A 22,779-nucleotide genomic window follows, 5' to 3' on the forward strand; every position below is an offset into this window, starting at 1 on the left:
CCCTCTCCCCAGTCAAATGCTCTCATGTGACTTACGCTTCCAAGGACAGATAGGATTCCAATGACAAAAGAGTTTTGCAGGCAGAGAGAGAATAGTAAAAATGAAGCTTCAGCTATGCTTTGGAAAATATTTCATTCAGGGTAGGGCCGGAGCTTTAGACCATGGAGAGAGTGGTGGGAGACAAAGGCCGGAGAGAGAATTTTCACAAATGGTTCGTTCTGTGAGCTTGGAAGCTGGAATAAATTTTCCAGGCCATGGGAAATCATACACTCACTCAGCACACACAGTAATACACACTATATGCCAGGCCAGGAGATGGAGGTTGTACAGTTCTTGCCCTCAGAGGAGCTCAGAGCTGAGGGGTCGGCCCAGGCCTAGAATTAGACACAATAAGGTGTGACCGTTCCTGTGATAGGAGAATCACAGAGAGACAGGAGCATGGAGAGGCCCCTCACCCAGATTAAGTCTGCTATCAGCACAGAGCCTCCTTCAGATCCTCTGTCCCCATCCTCTCTCTGCCTCTCCCTCTCCCTGTCACGGTGCCCCTCCCCCTCCCCTGCTGGCATACTCTCTCAAAAATAAACATTTAAAACATAAAAAATAAAAAGATAACTGTACTAAGCAATAGAACAGATGTGAAAGAAAATAGGGATCTACAATCCAGGACAGAAGTTCTAACTATGGAATCCTTGGACCTTCTAGGACCTGTCCCCCAACACTGATTGGTCCCGGCTCCTGCAGGCCTACAGAATGACCTGAATTTCTGAGCGCCCTCTCACTCTTCCATCTGGGACCAGCTCCGATCAATATGCCACACCTCCAGTGAATAACGGTCTTGCTTTGTCATCCTCAAGCCTGTACATAAACTTTTCTTCTCCTACCCACCTCCAGGAAGCCTTCTCTGACCACCCACGATGGATGGAGTTAGGTACACCTCCTCTATTGTTCCACGGCAGTCTGTGCATAGTGTATCAAATCATTTATCACGCAGTCCTAGGAGTTTTGAATTATTGATTTGCTTGTTTATCTCCCTAAGGATGGAGTCTGTGTGCTGTATCTTTGAATCTCTAGTGCCTGTCACATTATATAATAAATAAGTGAAACTTTATCCATGTGGCAGGGGCTGCTGACAGCCTGCCTAGCACCTAACGACCCTTCCCCAAAGTGCTGACCTGTCTCTCCTACCTTTAAGTGCTGCCCCAAGTGTTGCTACCACATGGATGGGCCTATGGAACCAAGAGCAGCACACTGCCTTGGTCCGCGCCTGTCACACTCCTCACTCATCTATCACATGGGACCCCCTGGATACTTACAAGGTTAGGATCGAGTTCATCATGGACAAGTGGTATGGACACAGGCTCTACCTCTTCCCCTCTGAAAGGGTCCAGCCCCACAGTCATCTTAATGTCCCAGCCCTGCCTATTCAGGCTGATTCCCCATTCTTAATCCATTATATGGTATAAAAGAGTGATAGAGCACAAAATATTGAATCAGACTGTTATATTCAAATCTTGATTCTACCGCTTGCTAGTATGTGGCCTCCAGCAAATTGCTTAACCCCTTTGTGCCTCAGTTTCCTCACTTATAGAATGGGGCAATAATGGTAGCACCCCATAATATGGATGAAAATTTAATAAATAACATGCCAGTTATTTGGCACAGGGTCAGGCTCATAGGAAACACTGGTGAACATTACCTATTAATATCTGTGACACGGAGGCTCTGACATGCAGAGGCAGAGCCCTCATTGACTAAGACACATCTGGCTGAAGACGAGGTCCAGGCTCTGGAGCCAAGGCCGGGCCCCTCAGTGCCAAGGTCTGATATCACTGCTAGGACTTCGACCTAGGGCCCTGCAAGCTGGTCTATCTAGTCTACAAGCTGGGACATATTCCATCTACCTCCTCTCTCTGCTTCTGCAGCTAAACACACATGAAACTGATCAGACCATTTAAATCAGAGCTTTCTCCACCATGCAGTTCAAGGCACCTTACATTCCTTTTGGAACTAGCTGGAGTGAAGTCAAATAAATAATTAATCCAACTGAAATGTATGACAAGAATGAGCAATTGCTATTACATCTCATTGGAAAATGAAGCATAATTGCATGTTAGCTCTTTGTATACAAATAAGAAAGTATATGATCATGTATTAATTTTGAGGTTGGAAAAATTTGATAATATACTTTTTTTTTTTTTAGAGAGACAGCACACGAGCTGGGGAGAGGGTCAGAGGGAGAGGAGAGAGGGGCAGAGGAGAGAGATAACCTTAAGCAAGTTTCATGCTCAGCACAGAGCTTAACGCAGGGCTTGATCCCACGACCCTGGGATCATAACCCGAGCCAAAACCAAGAGTCAGACGCTCAGCTAACTAAGTCACCCAGCCCACCTACTTTTCATTTCTACTTCATTCTCCCTCTTCACAAACAATGTTAAATGGGTAGATGATAGCTGTAACTCTCTATTTTAAAAAAAATATGATAAAAATTCAAATAATATATAAAGGTATAAAGTGGTAAATCTGGATGAACTTTACCCCCTACCTAGTTATAGCAACCACTGTTATAGTGCATACTATTGGAAATATTTAATGCATTAACAAGCATATAGACTACAAATAGCTTCCATCATTCTTACAAAAGAAACAGCATACAATGCACACCTGTATTTTGCTTTTTAAAAAATGTATCTTCAATATCAATCTGTATCTGTTCCTATCAACCTGCATCACTTTTTTTTTTTTTTTTTGAGAGAGAGAGAGCACAAGCAGGGAGAGGGGCAGAGAGAGAGAGAGAGAAAGAAAAAGAGAGGGGGGGAGGGGCAGAGAGAGTGGGGGAGGGAGAGAGAGAGGGAAAGAGGGAGAGAGGGAGAGAGGGAGAGAGGGAGAGAGGGAGAGAGAGAGAGGGAGAGAGGGAGAGAGGGAGAGAGGGAGAGAGAGAGAGGGAGAGAGGGAGAGAGGGAGAGAGGGAGAGAGGGAGAGAGGGAGAGAGGGAGAGAGGGAGAGAGGGAGAGAACCCCAAGCAGGCTCCACACTGCTAGGGCAGAGGCCAATGTAGGGCTCGAGCTCACAAACTGCGAGATCATGACCTGAGCCAAAATCAAGAGATGGATGCTTAACCAACTGAGCCACCCAGGAGCCCCTCAACCTACATCACTTTTTAATAGCTGCATGGTATTGCAATGAATGGATGTTCCATAATTTAAGCAGCCCTTTGGTGATAGATATTTAGTTCATTTCCACTCTTACTGCTACAAACAAGGCTGCAGTATATATATCCTTATACACATGCCTCTACATACATATCCAAGTATACCTTTATGATAAATTCAGAATTCAAATTGCCAGAACAAAGGCAAAACCATTTTTTAAATTTTGACAAACTGACAACTTTTAGGGCAATTCTGAACAGTATACCTACATAACTGCTATGTATCCATGATTGAGTTTAGACAGATGTCTATAAACCCCTTGAAATTGTATGAACAATGTCAAATATGTGTTTCTTTTTCTCAAGAGAACTTCATGGCTTTAATCAGATTCTTAAAGTGGTCCTAACTAACAAGGATAAGAATTACTGAGTCAAGAGATTCTTGTATAGCACCAAAAAGCATCAATAGCAGAAGTTAAAGCTAGGCAGGACCCAGAAACTTTCTGAGCCCCCTGGAGAGGAGAGGGAAGATGCTGGGGACTGATTATACCAACAGGCTTGTATCTAGTAAGGACTTCCTCCAGGGGAGATGACTCAATTACACATAAATTAGGAGAACTTGTTCCCACTCACAAACCAGTCCTTCTATGTTAGCTTCCGGTAATAATTTAATGTTACCTCTTAGGAGGAGTGAGGTGAGTGCCTCATCCCAGGAATGAATCCACAGTGACTGGGTAGGGAGGTCTTTCTATTGACCTGACAAAGGGCACTCTCCAGGCCTCCTGCTCTAAGTCAGCCTGCTTATGCTGTGTTATATCTATGTCTTAAAGGGGAAGGGGGAAGTAGGGTGGATGAAGACGTTTTCCAAAGCAATTTACAGTCTGGCCTATAGCTGCAATTCTCCCCTCTTGCTGTTATGGTTCATTCTAGTGCAAACATTCACTTGGGTTCTTATGCCTAGCAAAACAGACCAAGAAGCAGTATGGCAATTTACTGACCTCAAGTATCTTGAACATTTAAAAAGAATTCTTCCAAAGTGGTGCTTCAGGTTCCCATAGCAAAAGCTCTTAGTCCAATTCAAACACTGAACACTGACATGTCACTCCTAATTTCAAAATAAGCAAGGTGGGGGCGCCTGGGTGGCTCAGTCGGTTGAGCGTCCGACCTCGGCTCGGGTCAAGATCTCACGGTCCGTGAGTTCGAGCCCCGTGTCCGGCTCTGTGCTGACAGCTCAGAGCCTGGAACCTACTTGGGATTCTGTGTCTCCCTCTCTCTCTGCCCCTCCCCCACTTGTGCTCTGTCTCAAAAATAAATAAACATTAAACAAAAATTTTTTTAAACAAGCAACGGGCCTTAGAAATCCTAAATTATTAGGTAAAATAATCTTAATATAGTAATCCATCTCAGTTTCAATTAAGCTTAAAAACAAGCAGACAAAACCCCTTTAGTTTAGACCCTTTATTTGGTCTAGGGGTGTCAAGCACTGGAAAACTATGGGGTGAATTTGATGTAATAGGTATAATAAAGAGCTGTCCTTGAGAATGGAGACAATTCCAGCTTTTACCACATTATTAGAGTTTACAGCACAATGACAGGCTAAGTTCCCCGAAGTCCTGTGTTTCTGTTAATGCTTTACTCAATTTATCAGGCATGCACATTCATTTAAGTGTTTCCAAAGCTTAGTTTCTCAAAACAAGGTCCAAGAAACACCTGAATCGCAATCATCCAAGGAACCTATTAAATATGTATTTTCCTGGACCCAACCCTGTTATACTGGATCAGAATTGTGGGGAGTGGGGCAAGAATCTGTATGCTATGCAAGCTTCCTGAGGGATTCTGAGGTACCCTGAAGTGAAAAATATGGCTTTAGAGGTCATATTAGTTTAACCTACTGCCCTTCACAGCCCCATCCAAAAGGGGCTACCAGGCCCCTGCCTAGACACCTCTGCTGAGAAAGCTCTCCGTCTCCAAGTCCACCCAGCCTAGGGGTTTCAAAGGCCACAACTTAAATTCAACAGAACCTACCATCCAACCCAGCTCTGCCCAACGCCACAATGAGTGAGTTTATTCTCTCATCGCAGGCCAAGCCCCTCAAGAATGTAGGGGCATTATTAATACATGTCTCCACGCCCCCCTCATCTGTAACACAAGGTTACTAACCCTACCTCAGGTGGAAATGAAGATTAAATTATTAACCAAGCATGACTGTTATTCAAAGTCCCTCCAGGGAAGACATCACAGTGCCTATCAAATTGCCGCCATTGTAGCCCTACCTGCAGTGAAAATAAACCCTCAAGAAAAAAAAGAAAAAAGAAAAGAAACCCTCAAGGGCTAGCTTTGGGCCAAAGCACAGCCCAAAGCCCAAGCAGAAGAATTTTTTTAAAGTTTCCTGTTTTATATTTAAAAAGTATACAAATTCTGAATTCTACTCCAAAATATATGATTGTTTTAGCATAAAAAGTATTTTAACCTCAAATGTCTGGGTAAAGTTGACACCCAAGGAACCCCCCCCCCCCCTTATTTATTCTGAAGCTTCTAGTATTCCCTGGCAGTGCCTGACACTCACCTCCATCCCCCCTCCTCCCCCTAAGAGGAGCGGGCTTAGTCTACAAGCAGAGGATCAAGATGGGGAAAACAAATGAGTGGCCAGACATCAGCAAAGAAATGGGCCAAAGGATATGAGTCTATGGATGACCAGAAGGCTCACTCTTCAAGATGCTGAGGGCTGGTGTGGTTTGACTTGACTGTGCATGTTACTCTCTAACTTGCTTTCAGAGAAAAACGATCCCTAGCCAAATGTAAAAATATTTCGGAGGGAAAGTCATAGACACCCTAGATCTAATAGTCATGTGCTTGAGTGTGTGTGCGCATGTTTCCCCAAAACAAGAGAAATCTGGCCTGAGCTGAATGTAAGGGATCTGGCCTTGGCCAGATAGGGCTGGGCTCTGGCAAGGAAGGAAGGAAGCAGATTTCGGGTGGCTGTGAGTACCCATTTTCTCATTCCTGTTCTCTTCCTCTCCTGCTTGCTCTTTCGCCTCTCTGTCATCTGACAACTCCCTGGCATCTAAAGAGCGAGGGTTTGGCTATCAGTCGCGTTACTTGCAATGTAAGGAGGAGGTGGGATGGATAATTTGGAGGGGGGGGGGGACCCTATCCATTCTTCCCACCGTCAGCGGGAGAGAGCAGATGGCCACTTGTCACAAAAGGTGTGGGTTACTTGTTACACCTCACAGACTTGCATCAACCTGGGAAACACTTCAAGTGGGGCAGACTGTTGAAAAGCAATAGCCTCTTGGGCCCCAAATCTCCCGCTAGTCAAAGCCAAGACAAAAGAGTGAGACCGTGCCACTCTCAGGCTCAAGTCATGTATCTCATAATAACAACTGATTCCCATGTGCCAGCCAGACATTATGCTGGGGGCATTAGATACACGACAAGAAAAGGGTAAGAAACTAGGGAAAGGGAGTAGTTTCTTAAAAAGAGGAAAGAAAGAATTCAAAAGAAAACTTAGGTATGAGATGGAGTCAGCTGCAGGGAGTATTAACTCAGTCCTTTCTAGTTAATTCCCAAAGCCAGCACAGTGCTTGGCACAATGAATAACTGTTGTGGTCTCTGGTCTACTTTCTGAGCCGTATAAACTGCTCCTTCTGGAAGGTACCGGTGGATGTGGGTCGCGTTTGCCTCCGCTTGGCCCACCACGAGCGAGCCCCGGCCCGGCGGCGCCAGCTCCACCCCGTGGCCGCCGAGCCCCGCCCGCAGGCCCACGGCGGGCACCCCCTCCTGGGCGCGGCGCAGGGCTGTCCCCGCGAGGCTCCCCGAGGCTGCTGCGCCCCCTTCCCCGAGCCCAGGATCCCCCGTCCTGGCGCCCCCTTACCGCTAGTGCCGAGAATGGGCAGCGCTCGTCTTCTGAGGCCGCGCAGAACACACCCTTGCCGGGGCCGGACAGCGGGTCTTATTCCGGGCGGACCCGCCCCACTTCGGGGTGGAGACTGAGCCCGAGTTCCTGGTCGTCCCTCTGCACACGGGACCGGAAAATCCTCCGGGGGGTGTAGCGCACCTGGGGCCAGGGGCCAGCACCGCCGCGCCCCGCGGCCCAGCGAGGGGCCAATCTGGCCCCCAGGCCTGAGGGTGCACCGGGCACGTGCCCGCACCCCGCCGGCGACAGGTCTCGCTGTCCAGGCTCCCCGGCCTTGGCGCCCGTCTGGATCGCACCTTCTGCCGGGCACCGCCCAGCTCCGCGTCTGCCCCCGCAGACTCGGAGCAGTTGGACTCTCCGGGTCTGCGGCGTCCGGGCGCCCCTACACTCTCGGAGGTTTGAGCCCCCGGGCTACTCCGGCACCCTCCCCGCGCTCGCAGAGGCGGGAGTCTCGCCGCCAATCACAGCTCCCTCCCCGGAAAACTGCACTTTCTCTCGCCCAGCCTGCGGCCGGAAAAGTGAGAAGTGAAATCCCAGCAGCACATTTTGTTTCCCTCTTGCACATTCAAACGAATACCCCAAAAAGTTCCCAGTACTTCCACATCTCCCTTGAGGAAAACGAAGTTCCCTTTCCTTGGGGAAACCTTTGGGAACAGGAGTTCGGAGCACCCCCAGACCCATCTCTTCTCCCCGGTAAATTCCCAGGTTTGGTGCCGGTCGGTAGCCTCTAGGTTCGGCCGGGGAGCCGCGCTCACGCCTTGTAAAAAGTTTCACCTGCCCTCGTATCTGCCTCCTCGAGTTAACACTGGCTTTTTGAAGGCACCAACTGAGTCTAGGTCGTCTTTGCACACACGCCTAGTGTGGCTTCTAGCGCATAGTAGGTATTCAGTGAAAGTTTGCAGAATAAATCTTTTGAGTCTACCGGCAAATACGGATTCTATTTGACAGAGGGTAGGTAGCTTTGGTGAGTGTGTTTGCTATCTAGTAGACCAAATCCAAGTGACTATTACACCCTTAAAGCCGGAGAGGTAACATTTAAATTATTTCATTAAGATGTACCAAAAGGACGTGGTTTAACATGGTTAAGAAATGAGCTTTAGGATCAGACTGGTTTAGATTCTAGCCCTGGTTTTGATCCTTTTCTCTGCTTGATAACTTAAAGTTTCTGAGCTTCCGTTTCCGAACTAACCTAGAGGAAACAAAATCAGGAGGAAAAAGAATGAAATGGGATAATTCATTTCCTGAGTGACTAGAGAAGACTATTGCATCCCTGAAAAATTAACAATTAGGCTACTCTAAAAAAAGTAAAAGGTTGGGAATGGAGCTGATGCACTCTGCCAAAATCACCTTTACTGACGGCTGCCCCTTTCTCCCATAACTGCCCTCACATCAGGTTGAGGAGACATAGTCAAAGCTAACTTTATGGGGTACAAAACGCCAGGAATACATTTGTGATACTCTTCATATTCAAGAGCTCCTGTGGGCTTAGGCTTGGGCTAAATTTCTGCAGAAACCACACCTGTATTCTGCATCTTCTTTTGCATTACCCTGCTTGTCTCAAGTACAGGTTTTTCCTGAGAGTGCTCCCTTACTGAGTAAGGCACTTACACAAGAATCTTCATCTCAGGTTCTGCTTCTAGGGAGCCTGATCTAAGACAATGTATTTTATTTTATTTTAATTTTTAAAATTGTTCTGCATTAGAGAGAGAGAGAGAGAGAGAGAGAGAGAGAGAGAGAGAGAGAGAGAATATGAATGGGGGAGGGGCAGAGAGAGAGAGGCACAGAATCTGAAGCAGGCTCCAGGCTGTGAGCTGTCAGCACAGGGCTCGAACTCATGAACCGCAAGATCATGATGGGAGCTGAAGTCAGTAGCTTTACCTACTGAGCTACCCAGGCGCCCCAAAGATAGTGTATTTTAAAAATTAATGTAATTGTTGAAATTAAAGACTGGAAGGAAACTTTAAAGATAGCAGAATGAGCACATGCATTTGCCTCAGTTCCCACTTGAAATCCAACTAAAGCAACTGCAGATTAAAAACAAAAATCTCACAAGAACAAGGTAACAAGAGAGGAAAAAGAACAAAACTTTGGAAGCTGGAAAGCAGATAGACATGTGGTAATTGACGTAGCAGACCTGAGAAAAAGAATTCTCAAGCCCAGAGTAGGTAAACGTGAGAAGCAACATGAGAGGGGCTCTTGGGTGGCTCAGTCGGTTAAGCCTCTGGCTCTTGATTTTGGCTCAGGTTATGATCTCACAATTTGTGGGTTCGAGCCCTACGTCAGGCTCTTCACTGACCGTGTGGAGCCTGCTTGGGATTCTCTCTCTGTCCCTCCCCCACTCATGCTCGCGCGCGCTCTCTCTCTCTCTCTCTCTCTCTCAAAATAAATAAACTTAAAAAACAGAAGCAACATGAAATTTCTCAGGATTTCTCAGGATTTCAGGATTCTCAGAATTTCTCAGGATACATACTGATGTACCATGTGCTTCTGAAAGTAGATATATACTTAAGAATAAAAACAGTGTATATTTTCTAAGTCTGTAGAATCCCTAGTACTGCACAGCTGCCACTGCCCCTCTCATACTTCTGCAAAAGACTGAAAATATATTCTCTCGAGGGCATAAAGCAGAGGATCTCTTGAATGGGACTTACCAGGTATAGTCAAGTTATTCTGGTTATTTAAGTTTCCCTAGCAAAGTACCTCAAAACTTGGTAACCTAAAACAATGATCATTTTATTGTATCTCATGTTCTTGCAGGTCTGAATCTGGACAAGTCTTGGCTGGGCAACTCTTCTGTTCTACATGACATCAGCAAAGGTCACTTAGCAGTATTCAGCTGGCAGATAGGCCATTCTGGAGGATTCATTCACGTGTCTGGTATCATAGCAAAGTGAGCTGGGAGGCTGATCTCAGCTGGCACTCTCCACCAGACCATCTAAGCATGCTCTCTCCACATGGTAGTCTCAGGGTAGTCGTGTTTCCTACTGGGAGGCTCAGGGCTCCCAGAAAGGATACTCTAAGAGATCCTTTGTCCAGGCAGACATTATTAGGCTTCTTATTACCTAGGCTTGAAAGCCCCTGAATGTTATTTCCATTGCATTCTATAATTCGTGCAAGTCACTAAGGCCAGCTCAGATTCAAGGGAAGGCGAATTAGGCTCCATCCCTGAATGGGGGGACTAACAAAAATTTGCCATGTTAAATAACAAAAATTAAACCAAGTAAATTTTAAAGATCTAATTGGCTTTATTAATTGATTCACGGATCAGGCAGCATCCTGTCTAGCAAGTAGGGGGGAACTCCAAAGGCCCACAGAAAAGGAAAGGCTTTTAAAGGTAGGGAGGGAATGTAAAAAAGGAAATTATTAGCAAAGAGTCCATTGTTTTAGACAAGGTTGCCCTCCTAAGGGGAACATAAGGGGTCTATCAGTAAATTTCCTAGTGCTGACCAGGAAATTCCATGACTGGTTAAAGGTTACGTTCCTGGGAGGTTGGAAACTGCAGTCCGGTTAGGTATTAAGCCTTGGCTTAATGACTTGGGGCCTTGTCCTACATGATGCCATTTTGGCCCTGTGGTTTTCTATTTAACAGCAACCATACTTAGCTAGGGAAACTGTACTGATATTGACGATCTATATGAAACTTAATATGATGAATATTGAACTTGTCAGTATTCTTCCTTCAAAGGGCTCCTACAGCATTGGTAGCCAGAGTACAGAATTTGGAATATTCTTCTTTGGGGAGAGTAAAGACCTAAAGAGATTGTCATCAGGTGTTCAATGAAACCGGAACAACCCTTTAGTGAATTTCCCTTAGCGAAGTCCTACCTGCATGCATAGAGCCTCCAGGTAGCATTTAAGATCTCACTCCTAGGGTTGCTAGATAAAATAAAGGACACCTAGTTAAATTGAATTCCAAATAAACAATCAAAAACTTTTTACTAAAGTTTAAATACATATCTACTCTAAGTATGTCCTTTATCTAAAATTCAAATTTAACTGGTGTCCTGTTTTGTTTTGTTTTGTTTTGCTCTGACACTCTTAAATAAGAACAGACAACTGAAGGTCATCAGAATTTAAGGCCAGGATCTGACATAAATCAGAATGGAAAAAAGGAACTTTGAAGAAACAGGGTAGAGAGAGAGAAGAAAACTATAAAAAACCCATTATCAATTTCCTTTGAGAAATAAAAAGAATGAGAATAAAAATAGAACAGATTCTCTAAAAATGAAACACTCAGAGAACCAAACAGAGCTCTTGTAAATTAAAAATATGATAGCAAAAACGAAAAACTCAATAGAGTGGTAGGAAGATAAATATTCCAGGATGTACAGAAAAAGGCAAAAAGAAGAGAAAGAAGTAAGAAATGATAAAAAATTTGAAAGCCAGCCCAAGACATCTGGGAAACAGAGAAGAAATCAATTAAATAATTCAATTATATATTTTTAAAACTACAGGGTATTGTTATCCGAAACTGGGTTTGCCTCTTGGTGAGTGTGGAGCCAACAAACACAACCAGGTCAAAGAATAGGAAAAGGAAGTGTTTTACTTGTAACATGTAAAGGAGAACATTGGAATATTTCACCAAGTAGTGTGTCCCTGAACAACACTGGGGAAGTTTTAAGCTAAGAGTTCATAGACATTCGGACGGGGCTTATGCAGTGATGCATTCAGCAAGGAATTTCGGCAAAAGTCATTTTTGGGTAATAGAGTCCAACTCAAAGTCACAAAAAGGCTGGCAAGGGTCAACATCATCAGTTCTCTGGCTCCAGTTGGCCTGGTATCTGAGAACTCAAAGGAGTTTAAGAGCTTACCAAGTTAACTCAAGAATTACATCAGGTCAGTCTTCACTTTTGAATCAGCCCTGGGAGTTTTAGCACTGATTTATTGTCCCTGATGTGATTAGCCTATCTCCTGGCTTGATAATGGCTGTTTGATCTTACATTCTTTCACAAGATGGTAGGGGGCCTAAAATGACTTCTCTGTCTTTTTCTGAGGACCCCTAATTCTTTCTGCTTGCAAATTGAGTTTCCACATTGAACGTGCTCATTGAGTCCAACACAATGGGAAAAAACCAGAATCATATCAAGGTACATCATGATAACATTTCAGAAGACCAGGGATATAGAGAAGATCTTACAAGCACCCAGAGGGAAAAAATGAGATTACGTACTGTAAGGGGGGAAGAACTTCCTCTGCCCTTCAGGGTCCTTCTAGGTGGACTAAGAATCAAATCGACATGAGACAGGTCAACAGGAGAAAGTCAAATTTAGTAGCATACATACACAAAATCCACACAGACATGGAAATTCCAAAGACAGTGGTGTTATATGACACTTATATGAGATAAGAAGAGGGGTAGGGGTCTGAGGATACAAAGGGGAGAAAGACCATTAGCAGGAAGGTGAGAGGAGGTGTTTGGAAAACAAAAGTTGCCCTATTATGTGGAAAAGTTTCTTGTGTAAAGAGGAATATGTTAATAGCTCTCTTCCTGGTACAGGCAGGCAGCTGAGGGGGAGGTAAAGAGCTTTTCTTAAATCTCCTGGGTTTCGATTGTTTAACTGAAAATAATGTTCATGCCAAAGCAGCCCATTTTGGAGCAACCTGCCATTGACCCCTACAAAACCAAGGATCAAGAGCCAGAATGGCATCAGATTTCTCTATTGCAACACATCAAACTGAAAGACAATGGAATAATGCCTTTACAATTCTGAGAGACAATTTCCAACATAGATTCTCATAGCCACTCAAGCCATTGGTCAAATGTGGGGGTTCATAAAGATATTTTCAGCCATGCAAGATTTCAAAAAATTGATCTCCCAAGCACCTTTTCTTTATTTTTATTTTTTTTTTTTTAAATTTTTTTTTTTCAACGTTTATTTATTTTTGGGACAGAGAGAGACAGAGCATGAATGGGGGAGGGGCAGAGAGAGAGGGAGACACAGAATCGGAAACAGGCTCCAGGCTCTGAGCCATCAGCCCAGAGCCCGACGCGGGGCTCGAACTCACGGACCGCGAGATCGTGACCTGGCTGAAGTCGGACGCTTAACCGACTGCGCCACCCAGGCGCCCCTATTTTTATTTTTTAAAGTGTATGTATTAATTTTGATAGAGATGGCACAAGTGGGGGAGGGGCAGAGAGAGAGGGAGAGAGAGAGGATCCCAAGCAGGCTCTGCACTGTCAGCACAGAGCCCAGTGTGGGGCTTGATCTCACAAACCATGAGATCATGGCTTGAGCTGAAATCAAGAGTCAGACACTTAACCAACTGAACCACCGAGGGTCCCCTCCCATGTGCCTTTTCTTAAGAAGCTCTCAGATGGTATGTTCCATCAAAATAAGGAGGTAAACCAAGAAGATTTTTTAAAAAAATTCTTGAATAGTGGATTGGACAACAGAAACTGAATGGCAGGGAAGAGTGGTCAGTTGACACTATAGTCATTGAGCTCTAACTTTCTTTAACTGTAGAGTATAGCTAACATTTACATAAGCACTTACCATGTGACAGTCACTATTCCAAGTACTTCAGATATACAGTTTTAATCAATTAATTCTCACAGCTTTATCAGTTAGATGCTTGCATAGAGTAGGTGCCAGTAAGTATTACTATGGATGGTATACCATCATTTTTTTTAAGTTTATTTATTTATTTTTGAGAGAGAGAGAGAGAGCGCGCGCAAGTGGGGGAGGGGCAGAGAGAGAGAATCCTAAGTACTGACAGTGCAGAGCCTGACACAGGGCTTGACCTCACTAACCACGAGATCATGACCTGAGCCAAAGTCAGGCTCTTAACCTACTGAGCCACCTAGGCGCCCCTACAATCCCTTACTAATTCAACAAAATTGTATTAAACTTCCTGTAACAGATTGTATTTTTCAAAATTGGTCACAATATATTCAGTCTCACATGCTCTTCTAATACCCTGCCCCCCCACCCCTAGTCAAGAGATGGTCTCTTTGAAATTGAGTGGGCTCCTTGGGTGGGCTTCTGTGAGTGCAGAACAAAAGTAATGCTATGTGGCTTTCAAGGCTGGGTCTTAAAAAGTGATACAGCTTCCATCTAGTACTCTCACTCAGAACAAATGCTTGAGGACCCTTGGGTGGTGGCTGTGTAGCAAGTATAGCCGCCCTGAAGTCACCATGCTGCAGAGAGCACATGGACAGACCACATGAAGAGAGACAGAGAAGCCCCAGCTCTTCCAGCCCCAGTAGTCCCAGTGCCAGACATGTGGATGAAAGAGCCTTTGAAAGAGCATCTTCTCTGTCTCATGGAAGTCAACTGAGAGACCCTACATAAGAACCACCTGGCTGAGCCCAGTCACTCACCAGAATCATGAGGGGTAACAATAGTAAATGATTGCTGGTGTTATTTTATAGAGCAATAGATAACCAAAACACTTCCAGATAAGAGTGGGGTTTAGGTCAGTCTTCTGACTCTCCCTTCCCAATACTTATTGAAGTGGCCCAAGGCAAAAAGGGAGAACTTTTACCCTGAGTAGCAAGCTCTTCTCTGATATTCAGTCTGGCTGTTAACCAGGAAAGAGGCAAGGACAAAGGCCAGATAACCTTTGGCCCCTTGGGACAGTGGCTTTGTAGAACATTGGGAAGAAATCCTGCAGGGGTGACATTCCTTGCCAGCTGGCTCCCTCCACAATCTCTTCAGGCTGCCAGAAGGTAACCAATCCTTCAGCTTAAGATATGAGAAGAAGATTCTAACAGCATCCAAATAGACAGGCTGGGAGCCAAGAAGAATTAGCTCATCCTGTTTGGGAACAAATGCAAAGCATATATACAACTTTTAACATTCGAGGATGAGTAAGCACAAAAAAAGTATTTAGAACTATGACAAAATTCTGGAATGTAGAAAAGAAAACAGCATCTAAGAGGTAGAAGAAGAAACTTAAAAAAGTGTTTTTACAATATGAAGCGGAAATAAATTTTAAACTATCTCTGCTATGACTTTGATAGAGAAAACACACCAAAAAACATAGCAGTAATCTGAACAATATTTTAATGATGTAGAATTAATAGTTATGGGCTGGACTGGACTACATGTTCTACAGAGAAAGCACCTTCATTCCCATGACCTACTGTATATTTAGAAAAACTGACAAAATATTTATTTGCAAGGAAAACCTCATTAAATTCCAAAATAGAATGAGGGTTTCAATCTCAGCTCTACCATATATTAGCTGGAGGCCTAAAGAAAGTCATTTATTGGGGCACCTAGGTGGCTCAGTTGGTTAAACATCTGACTTCGGCTCAGGTCATGATCTCATGGTTCATGAGTTTGAGCCCCACATCAGGCTCTCCACTCTCAGCACAGACCCTCTTCGGATCCTCAGTCTCCCTCTCTCTTTGCCCCTCCCCAACTCATTCTCTCTCTCTCTCTCTCTCTCTCTCTCTGTCAAAAATAAATAAACATTTTTAAAAAAAATATTGAATAATATTCCATTGTATGTATACACCACATTAAAAAAAAAGAAAGTCACTTATCTTTTCTGTGCCTCAGTTTTTTCATCTGTAGAATGAGGATAATGATAGTACCTAACTCATAGGGGTCATAAGAATTAAATGACTTAATATATGTAAATTTTTAGAGTTCTTAGTCCATTATAAGCTTTATATTGGTGTTGGCTATTTATCTGATCAGAGCTAAATAAAACTTAAATAACAAAACTTTTAATGAATGAGTCCCTTCCTCAATCAACAGTATTTGCTACTACCTAATATGTATATAAATGTCATGTTTGGGGACTCCAGAGAAAACAAATTTTGACACCATCCTTCAAAATATTTCTCCATGTCTCCTAGAATCCACTGGGATCAAAGAAAAATCTGATGTTAAACTGATTCTTGTTCCTTTATAGGTAATCTAGTTTTTCTCACTAGAAAAATTTAAGATTTTTTTTCCCTTTCCATTGAAGAATGTGTTTAGGAGTGGGATTTGTTTCTCTAGTCCTGGTTGGCACTCGTAGGTCTGTTCACTCCGAAGACTTGAATCTTTTCCAAATTCAGAAAAGGTATTTTATTATGTTATCTCTCTTCCATTATCTCCATTCTTTTGGTCAGGAATTTCTGTTTGATGCTGTAGGAACTTTTGACTTTATCCTCCATGTCACTTAACCTTTCTTTTATTGGTTATTGTTTCTTTTGTTTTCATTTTTGCTTTAGCCCTTTACCTCTGAGTTTGAGAGACTCTTTAGGATTAACCTTACATGTTCACTCATTCCATTTTCAGTTCTGTCCATTTTATTCAGCCCATCTACCAAATTTTTTTAAAAGATAGCTTTCATTTTTATCAAAGTTGCAAACGTACAGAATTTTAAGAGGCAAATAGTTCTGCAAGGCATGTTCCAACAAGAACAGCAGTGTTCCATCTCCTCTCCTCCATCTTTCTGCCAGGCAACTAGTACTGCTTTAGGCACAAACCCATCCGGGGACCATAATATCCACCAATTCCTGAGGTTATGTAACAGGGCATCCCAATCACAGGTCACAGCAGTGTATTAGGCTTGCTTAAAAAACAGTATATGAAAGGTTTGCAAGAGGGATGCTCATGCAGAAAATCTGTGTTTCCTAATTTGAAAAGATATATCATATGAATCCCCCCATGTTCACTGCATGATTATTTATAATAGCCAAGATATGGAAACAACCTAAGTGTCCACTGATAGGTGAATGCAGAGATGTGGCATATGTGCACGCGTGCGTACACATATGCATACACACACACACACACACACACACACACACACACACACACACACAGGAATACTATACAGCCATGAAAAAGAATGAAATCTTGCCATTTGTGACAACATGGATGGACCTTGAAGGCATTATGCTAAGTGAAATAAATCAGACAGAGAAAGAGAAATACCATATGATTTCACTTATATGTGGAATCTAAAAAACAAACCTCACTGCAGGGAACAGCTCAGTGGTTGCTACAGGGGGTGGGGAGTGGACTGAGGACAAAATGCGTGAAGGGTGTCAGAAGGTACATACTTCCAGCTATAAAATAAGTAAGTCATGGAGATGTAATGTACAGCATTATTAGCCATAGTTAATAGTACTCTGCTGCATATTTAAAAGTTGCTCATCACAAGAAAAAAAAAAGAGCATAGATCAAAAAGTTCTCATCACAAGAAAAAAAGAAAAAAAATTCTGTAACTATATATGGTGACAGATGTTAATCAGACTTACTGTGGTGATCATGTATATAAATATCAAATCATTGTGCTGTCTACCTGAAACTTCACTGGTGTTTGGAGAGAGGTATTGCCCAATTTATTGCACTGTTAGACGTTAGGATCTCAGAATTTGTGTTTGCTGACAGCATGAGCAAAGGCAGTCAATCTTCTATGAACCCTGTTCTTCATCAAGAAGTAGTCTAATATTCTATAGGAAATACAGCTAATAAAAAGTAGCAACATTGACTATTTTCCTTTTTCCATTCTTCCAAAGAAGAATGCCTTTTTTTCTCCTTCTTCTCCAAAACCTCTTTTGGTTACCATAAGCTGCTACAGCTCAACCAAAATAGAAACCTGATTTGATCACATGGAGGTTAATCATATGCATCATATGAATAGAAACTTCACAAAGATTTATAATCCAATGACAATGCTTTTGCAGATCACTGCCCCGCCCCCACCCCTCACCCCCCTCAGATGCATGGCAGCTACAGAAGAAGGAAGACTTCAAGAATGTTGACTTCTGGGTTGCCTGGGTGGCTCAGTCAGTTGACCTTCCAACTCCTGATTTTGGTTCAGGTCATGATCTCATGGTACGTGAGTTTGAGCCTCATATCCAGCTTTGCGCTGACAGCACGGAGCCTGCTTGGGATTCTCTCTCTTTCTCCCTCTCTCCCTGCCCCTCTCTGGCTCTTCCCCACTCTTGCCTGCATGAGTTCTCTCTCTCTCTCTCTCTCTCAAAACAAAGAAATAAACATTTTTTTAATTAAAAAAAAAAGAAAGAAAGAATGTTGACTTTTAACGTCTGTTCTTCTCACTTGGACCTTTCCTGCTGCTGTCCTACAGCTCCGTATATTCCTTGTGAAATCAAACCATCATTAGAAAATTAGCTGTAATCAGCATGGTCTCATTTGTTTTTGCAAATATTCAAGTGAATATGGACAGCCCTGATGTAACTTCAGTTAAGTTAGCGTTCACAAAAACACAACAGCTGCAAATAAATAGTACAAGGTGAGGGTTACTATGATAACACACACACACACACACACACTATATATATACATATATATGTATATGTATATATATATATAGTATGTTTGTTTTGTGTTGTTTTGTTCTGTTTTGGTAGAGGCTAGGCTTTTAGCTTGAATTGAGGTTATGGCCACTGGTAAGTTCAGGTAAGTCTGGGTTGGTCGCAAATTGGTGGACTTTTCCCAATTTCCACCAATTTCCCAACAAACCTTGTGCAAGAGGGAAAAAGGGGCCATGGTGAATCTAAGTAAATAACAAAGACCTGGTCATTTCAGGGGAATCAGGACCCCAAGAACAGAACTAGGACCCAGCCTCTAGGAAATAAGTCCGAAATACTGAGTGGGATCAAACCAAGCCTTCTATCGTCACCGTCAGCATCCTCGAAGACACAGGTAGGCCTTTGATGACAACAACTATGTCGTGAATTTGAATAGAGACAGTAATATGGCAGCTGTTTGTTTCTGTGGCTGTCTCAGGACCAGAACCTCAAACCCATCTACCTAAAAGGCAGATTGTGGGAACCCTTCATGGAGATGATTTTGCCTTACTTAACTGCCAACTCCCTATCATCATATAAGAGAGAGAAAATACATGTATGGCATTAACGGTGCCTCCTCCTTTTCCTACGTTGGTGGTAAGCCTTGCTAATGGGACTTTATCCAGCAATCCCTATGCAGCCAAGATTACTGCAGCTTCTAGTTAGGCCTGCTAGATTCAGCAAGTGAAGTGACAACCAGCCCAAATAGATTTAGACAGTTTTATTACTCACAGCACAGCAGGCAAGCATGGGCTCCACCTTGCCTCCAAGTCCTATGGGGGCCATGGAGAGGTAGGCTGAGGTGATGCTGGGCAAACTGTGGATCTGTGACATAGCTGAGGAACAGTGAGCCCAGGAAACCCCTTATAATCTTATATGGGGGACTGCTAACAAACCTGCCTATCCTCCCCGGAGGTGGTATTATCTTTTCTTACCCTAGAGTGTAAGCAAATAATCTCCAGAGAAGGAAGGACAAGGTCTCTAGCTTTATTACCCTGGAATATCTCCAGGAAGAGTTGTCTCCAACTCTCTAGAGAGCACCCCTGTCTTTATGTTTCTAAGGCTGTCTGTTATGCAAACATCCTTGAACAAAAAACGGCCTATGTCTTTCTCTCAGAAAATGTGTGGAAACCCAGAACCCATGGAGAATTATCTCCCAACAATTATAAAACTCTTTTCATAAAGTTCTGAAACTGTCAAGCTTTATTCACACCCCAGTAGGAAAGAATAACTTTAATATGATGAAACCGTCACTGTAGATCGCTATGTACGTGACATGCAAAAATCCATAAACAATGTATAAAAAATAATGACTCTTAAGTGACATTTTTCTGGAACTTCTTAATTCTATACTGAAGTTTCTTGAAAGTGGCATTATTTGACATTTTGGGCTGTATGACAGGCTCATTGTGGGAGACTGGCCTGGGCTTTGTAGGATGTTTAACAGCATCCCCAGCTTTTACCCACTAGATGTCAGTAGCACTATCCCCAGTGTGACAACCAAAAGTTGTCCTGGGTTGTCCAGAGTTGTCCTGGGAGCAAAGTCACCTCCCACTGAGAACCACTGATCTATGTCATTCTCTTCTCAGGTAGTCATATTTCAAAAATTAATTGTTAAACCTCAAATATTTAGAAAAAAATCAATGAAAGCTGTGCAAGACCGCTACACCGAAAACAATAAAACATTAAGAGAAATAAAGATCTAATTAAATGGAGGGAAGTACTGTGTTGGTAATTTGAAGATTCAATATTGTAAGTAGGTAATGCTCCCAAAACGACCTAAAGATTTAACACAATCCAAATCATCCTATCAGAGGTTTGTGGTGTGCACGTGGAAATTGACAAACGGATTCTGAAATTTAAACTGAAATGAAAAAGGCCAAAAATAGCAAGTCTGTCTTGAAAGAGATCAAAGCCAGAAATGTGAAGATATTAAGAGTTAGCAATATGGTTCTTAAGTCAGTGTGGTAGTCGCACAAAGATAGACAAATGAACAAATGTAACAAGAGAGGGCAGAAAGAGACCTTCACCCATATAGTCACCTGATTTGTAACAAAGGTGGCAGTACCATGGGAAAAGGATGGATTTTCCACCAATGGTGCCAGGTCAATTTGATATCAGATGAGACAATAATAAATCTTGATACTTACCTAAAAGAGAATCGATTGCAGATGAACTGTAGATCCAAACATGAAAGGAAAAACAAACTTTTCAGAAGACATGAGTGAATACTGTAAATTAAAAACATTGTAGAGCAAAAGAATGACAAGAAACAGGATATGTACCTAATGCATTACTAGATATTTACTAACTACAAAGGGAAAAACAGTAACTTCAAAGTGGAGACACCTGGCAGACATCAGCCTAACCCAGTGGTCAAGTACACATCACCACTGGTAAGATATATTGGCATCATGTTCCTCCTGCTACCATGCACTGAGAATACAGCGTCACTCCTTCAAAGATGCAAAACCTGAACTTAACCTTGAGACAACATCAGACAAATGCAAATCGAGGGCATTTTACACAATAATGGTCGATACTCTTTTAAAGTGTTAAAGTCATTAAAGACAAAGACTAAAGAACTATCCCAGGTTAATGGAGACCAAGACGATGTGACAATGAAGCCACGTGTAATTCTGGATTGAATCTTGTTCTGAAAAAAGATATTAGAGAGACAACTGATGACACTTTAAAGAGGTCTATAGATGAGTAATGTTGATTTCTTGATTTTGATAAGCGGATTATAAAGTCATGCAAGATATGGAGATACGAAGTTAGGTAAAGGGAATATAGGATTTTTTGGTACTATTTTTGCAAAAGTCTGTAATTATTTCATAATGAAAAGTTAAAATGAAAGAGAAATTAAAAATATATGTAAAGTACCCATTTAAGTGTTTTACAGAAAGTTGGCAAAAGACTTGAACAGGCACTTTACAAAAGAAGATATACAAATAGCCAATCTAGCATGAGAAAAGTGTTCAGCTTTAGTTTCAGAGAAAAGCCCTGATGAGATATCACTCTACATACCAGAATATCTAAAATGAAGAAGATTAGTTATAACAAATGTTGTCAAAATGGAACAACTACTATTCTCGTGCATTGCTGGTGGGAGTATAATTTGTACAACCATACTGGGAAACACTTTGGCAGCATCAGTTCAAGCTGAACAAATGTAGATCCCGGCCATATGTAGGTAATATGCATCGAGAGGTGTTTAAAATTTTTTCATAGCAGTTTTATTTGTAACAGCCAATAACCAGAAACAATACACACATCCATCAATATGAAATGGATAATTAAATGGTGGGATGGTGACACCATGGAATACTACACAGCAAGAGAAAGAACAAATTACAACATAACAATATGAATGTCTTTCTCAAATAAAACACTGAGTGATGGAAGCCAGGCATAACACAGCACCTAATATATGATTCTATTATGGAAAGTTCAAAGGCAGGTAAAATGCATCTATGCTTTTAGAAGTCAAGGTAATGGTTACCTCTGGAGTGATTAGAAGGAAGTCTATGGTTCTACTAGTCTGTTACTTGACCTGCGTGCTGATTACATGGGTGTGTTCATTTTATGCAAGTTCATGGAGCTTTTCTGCATGTGTGTTATGCTTCCATCAGAAGTCGACAATAAAGGAAGAATCTCTTAGTAGAAATCGCTGCATTTCTTGAGATACCATCTCACACCAGTCAGATTGGCTAAAATTAACAACTCAGGCAACAACAGATGTTGGCAAGGATGTGGAGAAAGTGGATCTCTTTTGTACTGCTGGTGGGAATGCAAACTGGTACAGCCATTGTGGAAAGCAGCACGGAGTTTCCTCAAAAAATTCAAAATAGACCTATCCTATGACCCAGCAATTGTGTTACTAAGGATTTGTCCAAAGGATACAGGAATGCTGTTTCGAAGGGGCATGTGTACCCCAATGTTTATAATAGCACTATCAACAATAGCCAAAGTATGGAAAGAACCCAAATGTCCATTGACTGATGAGTGGTTAGAGAAGATGTGGTATACATATACATATACATATACATATACATATACGTATACGTATATGTATATATACATATATATGTATACACACAATGGAATATTATTCAGCCATCAAAAAGAATGAAATCTTGCCATTTGCAACTACGTGCATGGAACCAGAATGTATAATGCTAAGCAAAGTCAGAGAAAGACAAATGTATGATTTCACTCATACGTGGAATTTAAGAAACAAAACAGATGAATATAGGGGAAGGGAAGTAAAAATAAGATAAAAACAGAGAGGGAGACAACCAAAAGAGAGTCTTAAATACAGAGAACAAACTGAGGATTGCTGGAGGGGTGCTGGTTGGGGGGATGGGCTAAATGGACGAGAGGCATTAAGGAGGACAATTGCTGGGATGAGCACTGGGTGTTATATGTAAGTGATGAATCACTAAATTCTAT

At 42.5% G+C, this 22,779-nt stretch overlaps 1 protein-coding gene across 2 annotated transcripts in view; it reads right to left on the minus strand.

Annotated features, from left to right (window-relative positions):
* ANXA4 (annexin A4) overlaps window positions 1-22,779 on the minus strand; it is a 159,266-nt gene that overhangs the window by 54,332 nt on the left and 82,155 nt on the right. Inside the window, exon 1 of one of the 2 annotated variants that reach the window (XM_025932455.2) lies at window positions 7,023-7,461. The exons of the other annotated variant lie outside the window; for it this stretch is intronic. The gene's annotated coding sequence lies outside the window, so the exon portion shown is untranslated. Of the gene's footprint in view, window positions 1-7,022; window positions 7,462-22,779 lie in introns of those variants that run through there. 2 annotated transcript variants of the gene reach the window in all.

The sequence above is a fragment of the Puma concolor genome, chromosome A3 (assembly GCF_028749965.1).
Source record: "Puma concolor isolate L17-30 chromosome A3, mPumCon1.1.hap2, whole genome shotgun sequence".
NCBI classification, from domain to species: Eukaryota; Metazoa; Chordata; class Mammalia; order Carnivora; family Felidae; genus Puma; species Puma concolor.